Genomic DNA, 9,980 nt, shown 5'->3' with positions numbered 1-9,980 from the left:
GACTTTATCTCCTGACTTCTGCAGGAAGGATTTAGAAATCTCTGCCCACTATTTGAAAATATTGGGGTTCTGTTTGCAAGAAGAAGGAGGAATTGCCTGCTGGATAGACAGCTGATCATGTCTGCCACAAATATGAAATTTCCTCCTTTTTGAAAGGCATTCAATTTGCCTAACCTTTAATGACAAAAAATTATGTAGTTGAACAGTAGAAAACAACTTGCTATCAGACAGACCTAATCTTATCCCAAATTTCTATGTTATCTGCAGAATAGGGACATCCTTTATTCTAGTTATTTATTAATTCTTTATTGTGAATTAAGTGGAAGGTTACTAATCAGATAGTAATTTTTGCCATTAATAACTTCTACAACTTGTCGTGTGCCCCCCGATGGCTTGTCCTGTCCCTTCCTGTCCTTTCTGTCTTGCTTGCTGGCTCTCTCCCTAGGGAGATGTTATTTTCCTCTGCATCCAAGGTCACACCTCTCTCCCCTTTAGCACATTACTTCCCTTTCCCTCCCCCTCCTCCTACCCCTGGTATTGATCAAAATCTGTTTCTTGTGCTATGAAAACCTTTATTTTGATTTTTTTCACAAAGTCTCATATTTGTCCTTTTGGGATTGACTAATTCTGCTCAACCTAATGTTCTGCAGGACCGGCATGATCATGACCATTTTTTAGCAATGCATAGTATTCCACTGTATGGTATGGGCCAACGTTTCTCTGTTCTTCTACTGGTGGGCATTTTGGTTGTTTCTGACTTCTTGATATTGGAAAGGATGCTGTGATGAACTTGTGTGTGTGTGTGTCTGTTCGTGTTATGGCTCCTTCTCCCTTAGATTATATGCCCCGGAATGGGATTGCTAGGTTGTATGTCATTTCTATTCCCAGTGGCTTGGCTGTAGTGCCATATCCCTTTCCACAGTGGTTGCACATGTTCACAGTACACTCACAGTGTGTCTGTCCCCACCCTCTCTAGCATTTGCTATTTTTGGTTTACTTTGACCTTTGCTATCAACGTCCATGTAAGGTGGTATCTCATCATTGTTTTTATTTGCATATCCCCAATGGCTAATGATTGCAAGCATTTCTTCATGTGTGTGTTGGCCCCGAGGATATCTTCTTTGGTGAACTGCCTGTTCATCTCCTCTGCCTATTGGAGTATTCATCTTTTCCTTGTTGAGGTGCTGGAGTTTTCTATATATATTTAGAGACTATCTCTAACTCATTGAATGCATTATGGCCCCTTGTCAATAATCAGCATTCTGTGGGTAGTGGACTTGTCTCTGGGTTTTCTATTCTTTGACATTGGTCTGCACCTTGGTACCAGTACCAGATTGTTGTGACTGCCATCTTTTTAAAGAATGATCCTGGGATCTGAATTGGAATTCCATGTACAGATAACTTTGAATAGCACTGATATTTCCACAATGTTAGCCTTCTTCTTTCGTGAACATGGTGTACTTTTTCATTTATTTAAATCTTGTTTTTTGTTTTTGTTTTGTAATAGTGTTTTGTAGAAGCTTGTACAAGTGTTTTGTAAAGGCTTTGTGCAAGCCTTTTATTTCTCTGGTGAAATTTATTCCTAAGTATTTTATCTTTGGAGTAACTATTGTAAATTATATTGTTTTCTTGACTTCTTTTTCAGTTTTTGTGTGTGTATGAAAATATACAATAAAAAGAATATACCATTTTAACCAATTTTCCACGTACAGCTCAGTGACATTGCTTACATTCTTCACGTTGTGTAACCATTCACATGATCCTGATCCAAATTATTCCACCGCAATTAACATAAAGTCACTGTCCGCTAAGCTTCTCATCTGACCTTTCAAAATGCTCTTGTTAGAAGATAAATCTTTGAGACAACACACTGCTCAAGGCAGACATTCTTTATTAATTAGACTGAATTGTTCTTTGTTTGGTTTTGAAGCAGACTTCTCAGGGGAAAAGTCTTGGTTCGAGATTTAAGCTTTAATGATTACCTCCTGGCAGTCGTTTCTGGTGTTCATCTAGCCTCAATGGTTCTAGAAGAACTGGATTCCATGGAGCATGCAGTAAATATTAACAAAGACAAGAGCTGCTTTTTATTGTTCTGGGAGACACTTGTACTAGGATACAAGTCTAGCTGCTATACAAAGACTCAAAATAGCAATAACTTAAACAGTATTGTTGTTGTTAGTTACTGATGAATCCATTCCAACTTACGGTTACTCCATGTGTTTTGGAGTAGAATTACACCATAGGAGTTTTTGTTGTTGTTGTTGCAAGAATTCCCTGGGTGGCAAACAAACAATCAAACAAACAAACGGTTAAGCACTTGGACAACTTACTAATTCGAATGTTGGTGGTTCAAACCCACACCAAGGTGCCTAAGAAGCACGGCTTGGTGATAGGCTTCCAAAAAGTTACAGCCCTGAAAATCCTGGAGTTCAGATCTGCTCTGCGCACTGGGGTCAACGAGACAGAGAGCTCTTCAGTGGTCGGGACTCAAGGTCCTTCTATTTTACCACTCTCATTTCTGGGGTGATGCCCTGTCGGTCAGGTGGAAGTTGGTGTGACATCAGTTCTGCTTTCCAGTGGGTGAGAAAGAGGGAAAGGAGGGAGAGAAAAGCCAATTTTCTTTCTTTCAAGTGTACTTTCTAAAACGGCTCTGTCCAATATGGCAGCCGCCAACCACAAATCAGCAAACATTATTGAAAATCTTTGAAAATCTAAGTAAAATTAAAATCCTTTACCTATGTGTGCTAGCCCTATCTCGTGTGCCACGCGGTGGACAAAGTCCCATCCATCAGGCTTCATGTCTTCCTTGCCGAAGGAGTCCTGTTCCCCTAGAGCGCACACTTATTGCAACGAGCCATAGCTTTCCCCTGGTTGATAGGCTTCCCAGACGTTTCTGAGAGTCTCTTTAGGTGAGACTATTTTCATCCTCTCCTTCTCCACCACGGCCAACCTCTAGGCCAGGTAGCCATGGAAAAACAATGTGTTGCGGAACGGAAAGGGTAGGGCTTGCAGCCCCAGGATCCCGCAGCACCCTGGCCCAGAGAGTCACTGCCCAGTAACTTCTGTCGTGTTAACAAGCCAGAGGTTGAGTGAGGGGCAGTTAAAGCAGAGGGGGTGAGTCCCGGGAGATCAGGCTACCCCAGAACGCAGTCGCTTATGATAACACACTTTAATCATTTTACAACTCTGTTGGTCAGAAGTCTGACAAAAATCTCACTGGATTCAAACCGAGCTGGTGGCCAGGCTGCGTTTCTTTCTGGAGCCTCTAGTGTGGGATCAATTTCCATACTCTTTTCTGCATTTCCTGTTTCATGGACCCTTTCGCCATCTTTAAGGGCAGCAAGGGTTAGTCTTTTACACCTTGACCTTTAACTTCTTCTGCCTTTGTCTTCCATTTTCACATCGCACTGTGATTACACTGGCCCACCAAGATTGTCTCCCTAGCTTAAAGCAGCCTTAACGCCATATTACAACCTCAACCCCCCAATCCCTTTGCCATATCACCTATCCTAGGCACAGGTTTTAGAGATATAGAGGTGAATGGCTTTAGGGGAGTTCTGGTCTCCCTACCACTGGGTGTGTAAGCCTTCTTAAGTCCATCCAATTCAGGTAATACCAGGGATGAATCTGGGCAATAGGTAACACCGTGATAAATGGGAGACAGGTTGCAGTTGTCGAAGATTTCCTCCTTTGGGTCCATAGTCAATGTTCACGGAAGCAGCAGTCAAGAGTTCAAATGGCACATGGCAACCGGTAAATCTGCTGCACAGACCTCTTTGTGTTAAGTCAAGGTGACTAGAGAAGCAAACACATAGACCCTCATATATGTATAAGAGAAAGCTTTATATCAATAAGCTTTCTATATCAGGAAAACACCCTGACCCAGTCCAACTCAGGTCCAATACTAGTCCATACGTCCTCCTTCAGATTCACACAGCCACATGGAATGATGTCGAGTGCTGGAAGATCACAGGCCAGTCAGCGGGTGCAAAATCCTGTGGATCCAGGCCTCTGGCAGGTCCCAGCGTGGCTCTCCAGCAGGAAGATGAAGGCAGAGAAAGGGCAGGGAGGGCAGGGAGGAAGTTCCCAGGGCCTTCTTTAGGAGAAGGCCATGCCCACAGGGAGGCATCATCAGGCGGTGACAGGCTAGACTCCACCCCTACACTTTTGACATGAAATTATGTAACTACCACACTCTTTAAAGTGATGAAAAGCAAGGATGCTACTTTGAAGACCAAGGTGGGCCTGATCCAAGCCATGTGTGTTAGTCTAGGTACTTTGGTGAAATAATTCCACAGAAACTCATGTATAAGAGAGAGTTTTATATATAGGTTAAGTGGGCATCAAGAAAACATCCCAACCCAGTGCTGCCCAAACCCACAAGTCCAACAGTAACCCATATGTCCAACACCAGTCCACAAAGTCCTCCTCCATCTCACAAAACAGACACAATAATGCTGACTGCAGGAGGAAAGCCGAGTCAGTGAATGTATAAGCATCTCAGCACTGGCAGGGGTCTCCACATGGGTGCTCCAGCACCCAGGACTGCATCGGGATAGTCCATGTGGCTTCTTCTTGGGGATGTCTTGCAGGAAGTCAGCCTTGCCAGCTGAAGCAGGGAACTGCTAAGGCAGCTGCACCTTGGTGTGACCATCACAAAGCAAGAGACCCGAGAACTAGAAAGACGAGGCTCACCGAGCCATTTATCCCTCCGCCCTTCAATTAATCCCACCTGTGTTTATCGGCCAGGTTGGCACAATAAATAAACTAATTCACCATGGTATTTTTAATTGCCTCATATGTATGTGAAAGTTGGACATTAAATATAGGAAGACTGAATAAAAATCAATGCATTTGAATGATGGTGCTGGGCGGAAATATTGAATGTGCCATGGACTGCCAAGGAACAAACAAATCTGTCTTGGAAGGAGTCTATCCAGAAGGCTCCTTAGAAGCAAGGATGGTGGGAGTTTGTCTCCAGTGTTTTGGACATGTTACCAGGAAATACCAGTCTCTGGAAAAGGATGGACATCATATTTAGTAAAGTGGTGGGGCAGCAACAAAGAGGCAGGCCCTAGATGAGATGGATCGAGCCGTGGATGCAACAATGGAATCAAACCCAAGAACCATTGTGGAGGTGGCTCGGCCGGTGATGGTTCATTCTGTTGTTGTCAGGGTCGCTAGGAGCTGGAACTGTCCTGAGGGAACCTCACAACAGGGATGAGAACAAAGAGAAATTTTGTGGTTGATTGTGCATATCCCAGATCTCCTTTCTAGGACAATGGGAAAAGTTCACATTAGCGATGCATGCACTACTAACCAAATGTCCATTATTCTCCCAAGCAAGGCGAGGTTCATTGTAGAGGGAAAGAATAGGACATATTGAGTCACCCATAGGCAAGACACGCCCACAGTATAAAAAGCAGTTGTAAGGCTCCTAGGTCCCGTCAGCAATACAATGAACGAAGTATCATTTTTCTCTAATAAAAAACGAGGCTGGAAAATGAATGTGGGGAGGGAGGAGGAACCACAAAAAAGGCGACAATAAAAGAAATTATTTTAAAATGGCTTTCTGGAGATTAATGTCCTTGGAAAGGAAAGGTGGGGCTGAGAAGAGAGAACTTCAAAAAGAAAGGTGGCATTTTAGAACTCCTGATTGTACGTGGAAGCTCAGGTAATTCAATAGTTCAGGAAGTTGGCAGGGTGGTGTTCCTGTGACTCATGCAGCGCTGTGGTGGGAAAGGCAATTCCACCTGCACCTCTAGCGCTCCCTGGGGATGCACCTGCCGCCAGAGTTCAAAGAGCAACAGAAAAGAATGATCCTAGGCCACGGCAAGTGCTGGCCCTTACTGTGTGCTTGCTGTGTGCTGGCTCTCGTCCAAGCTTTGCACAGTATACGTTATCCCATGCTCGCTACCCCATAAGGACGCAGCACTCCTGTCACTATCCCACTGGATCTCTAAGACCCTGGCAGGGTTGAAGCTCTCATCGCTGGTAACTAACAGGGCTGGCATTTGAACCCAAGCCTTCTGCTTCCCCAGTCCCGCCCTTCACTCACTATGATAGACAGTCACCATTACCTGCCGAGTATTGGACTCTATGGATTCTAGAGCGAGTCTCTTGGGGAAATATGGGACTGATATCTAGATATATGATATGTGTGTAGATAATATGTACGCATGTGCATAGATACATGTTTATCTGTGTGGATGTATATGTGGTATGATACACATACATATTGATCAGTACATATCAGAACATACCTATATATATACTCATAAAGAGCTGCAGTCTTGGCAACCCATGGGCAGTTCCACCCTTTCCTGTAGTGTCACTATGATTCAGCGTCAGCTCCATTACAGTGAGTGTGAGTGCCTGATGGTATAGTGAGCTATGCAGTGTTCAGACCCACCAGTCACTCTGTGGGAGAAAGTTGAGTCTGACTGCCCCCATGAAGATTTAGTCTTGGACATCCTCTCACAGAGGATCACAAGGAAGAGAGGAACCAGGCAGGGTGCAACATACAACTTTCCTCTAGTTCTTTAGTACTTCCCCCATCCTCCCCACTATCATGACCCCAATTCTACCTTACAGATCTGGCTAAACCAGAATATGTGAATGGGTACAGATAAGAGCTGGAAGCAGATTTAGTTTTGGAAGGTCAACGGGGCAGTTCTATGCTGTCCTCTAGGGTCACTGTAAGTAGGGATCTACTCAATGGCAGTGTGAGAAACAATATATAGATATAATATATGAGTATACATATGTATATTCATAAAGGCATAGACTTACATACAAAGCTATGCCTTTGCATATCGATTCTATATTAATAAATGCATTTATTATACAGATTTAAGGCCTGATCGTGGCGCAGACAAGGAGCACTGCTGCTGCTGTGGGGATTTAAGCCCAGCAGTGCGCCGTGGAGGAAGATGAGGCTGGCCGCTCCTGTTAGTATGTACAGTCTCGCAAACAGCACGGAGGGCCATCAGGAGTTGGATGGACTCGATGGCCATGGTCGTATCTTTGTTTGGGGAGCGTTTGGTGGTTAGATATTCAGCTACTAACTCAGCTCACGGGAGAAAACCTGGCACCCCACCTCCGTCAAAAGCACAACCTAGAAAACCGTACGAGGCAATTCTATATCACCAACATCCTCTTTGTCCATCCAGATCGCAGCCTTTCTCCAGGCCCTGCCCACCAGAGCGCCTCTCATTACCTGGTCGCCTGGCTTTTTCCATCCTTCATCTATAGGGGTGGGCGGTATGTGTGGCATGTGGAGTCAGAGGCACCCTGAACAGATGTCTTCGACCTTCCCGTTGGCGGCCACCATTGGGATTTTAAAATGGTGCCTTTTATTGAATTCTTTTGTTCTTGCTGTCAGGGGCCGTCAGCCAGTTCTGACTCACAGTGACCCTGTGCACCACCGAATGCAACACCTGCCGGCCCTGCACCGTCCTTACAGTTGTCCTTATCCTGGAGCCTGTCGTGGTAGCCACGGTGTCAGTCCATCTTGCTGAGGGCCTTCCTCTTTGTCGCTGCCCCTCCACTTTACCGAGCATGACATCCTTTTCTAGGGACTGGTCCTCTGGGTAACATGTCCAAAGTACTCGAGAAAAAGTCTTCCCATCCTGGCTTCTAAGGAGACTCTGGCTATACTGGTTCCAAGACAGACATGTGGGTTCTGGCAGCCACGGTGGTTTCAATATTCTTCACCAGCACCACAATTCACACGCAGTCATTGTTCTCTTGTCTTCCTTATGCTAGCCTTCCATTTCAACAGAAACAAGCAAACAACACCTGACTCTCTGCCATCAAGCAGATTCTAACTCATAGCAACCCTATCAGACTCTTAGCAACCACAGAGGACAAAGCAGAATGCCCTGTGGGTTTTTGAGGCGGTCAGTCTTTAGAAGAGCAGAAAGCCGCATCCTCCTGCTGAGCCACTAAGGGGTCCAAACTGCGGACCTTGTAGTTAGCAGCTGAACTCATCACAGGTGCCCCTTTACGATCCCTTTCCTGGAAAGAATCATCTGAAACATCCTTTTCAAGCTGCTGTGGCAAACTCATAGATCTGGTTTCACTGCGCCGTGAGAAACCTTGAGAATACAAACAAGACTCATGCTCAGAAACAAACAAACTCACTGCCATTCAATCAATTCTGACTCATATGACTCTATAGGGCAAGGTAGAACTGCCCCTGTGGGCTGCCGAGGCTGGAAGATCAGGGTTTGACATACGGATCATTAAAATGATAAAGATTTTCAGCCTCATCTTTCTTCTTTGGAGCAGCTGGTGACTTCGACTTGCTGACCTTGGGGTTAGCAGCCCAACGCATAACCACTAAGCCGCCTGAGCTCCCGAATACTGATACAGAGGTTAGCAAATTATTCATCTGCAAAATAGTTGCATTGGATGATTATGTTGAGATTTCAGCAATATCTGGATTTTCTATTTTCATGTGCCCAGATTCAGTGAGCTGTCTCCGTGTGTGTCAGTTGCAACACACCAGTATCAGCCATGTGCGCCCATTTGTTCTGCTGGGAAAGGGTCCTATTTTACTAGCTCTTCAGCCATGGTCCCCAAGCTCCATGAGAAATGGATTTTCACACTATTCCCTAAGCAGCTGGCCTGGTTCATTGGGTTTTCTTCGACATCACCATCCCTGTCTCTTTCCAAAGCCCAAGCTGAGATCATTTGTCAACTCTCACATTTGAGCACAGTCAGTCCCTGCTGAGTTTCTTTTTCCACCCTTCTTGGTTTGAACTCAACTACTCATCTGAAGGTTGGTGGTAGGAGCCCTCCAAGCAACAGCATGGGCGAAAAGCCTGGCCATCTGCTGCTCTAGAGGTCAAAGCCAAGACAACTCTGTGGAGCACAGTTCTAATCTGCACAGGGATGGGCCGGGGATGGCAATCTGTTAGATGGCAGCTAGATGATAATTGGGGATGTTGTTGGTTTGTCTTGGCTTTTGCTCTTCAAACCAGGTATCCTCATCTCTGAGCTGCCTTGAAACTAGCCAGTTTGATCTCATAGTTCTCCCCACCTAGATTTGCAGGGAATCCTTTTTTCTTCCCACCTCCCAGGCCCTTCCTTCGTGCTGTCATCCTTTACCTGTTGGCCTCCTGCCAACGCGGGGTAACCTTTTAAGATTAGGGCAGACTTTCCCTCCTGCTTCTCCTAGCAACACACCATTCATGTCACATGCAGCAATTCAATACATGGGATTGAATCATAGGATTTTAGAGTTAGAAGGAATTTCAGCCATCTAATCCAACTCCCTCCTTACACACACATATGAAACAGTTCACTTATTTGCCAAGATAGTTTCTGCCTTGTTGTTGTTCGGTGTCAGTCCCAACTTGTAGCGACTCTGTACAGTAGAATGAAACACTACCGGTCCTATGACATCCTCACAATTGTTCCTCTGCTTGAACCTTTGATGCAGCCACTGTGGCAATCCAGTTCATCTGGGGCCACGTTCTTTGTCGCTACCTCTCCACTTTACCAAACATGATATCCTTCTCCAGGGACTGATCTCTCCTGACAATATGCCCAAAGTATGTAAGATGAAGTCTTGCCATCCTTGTTTCTCAGGAGCACGCTGGTCTTACTTCTTCCAAAACCACATGGGCTTGTCCTAGTAGTCCATGGTTCGTTCAATATTCTTCCCCAGCACCAGAATTCAAATGCATGGATTCTTCTGCAGTCTTCCTTATTCAGTGTCCAACTTTCACATGCATAGGATGCAATAGAGAATGCCCTGGCTTCAGACATGCGCCTTAGTCCTTAAAGTAACATCCTTGCTTGTCAATACTCGAAGGTCTTGTGCAGTAAATTTACCGAATGTGACACATCTTTTGATCTCTTGACTGCTGTTTCCATGAGCAGTGATTGTAGATCCAAGTAAGACAAAATCCTTGACTGACAACTTCAACTTTTCCTCCATTGATCATGTTGCGTCTATTGGTGCAGTTGTG

The sequence above is a fragment of the Tenrec ecaudatus genome, chromosome 3 (genome assembly GCF_050624435.1).
Source record: "Tenrec ecaudatus isolate mTenEca1 chromosome 3, mTenEca1.hap1, whole genome shotgun sequence".
NCBI lineage: Eukaryota > Metazoa > Chordata > Mammalia > Afrosoricida > Tenrecidae > Tenrec > Tenrec ecaudatus.
This window is presented reverse-complemented; position numbering follows the sequence as displayed.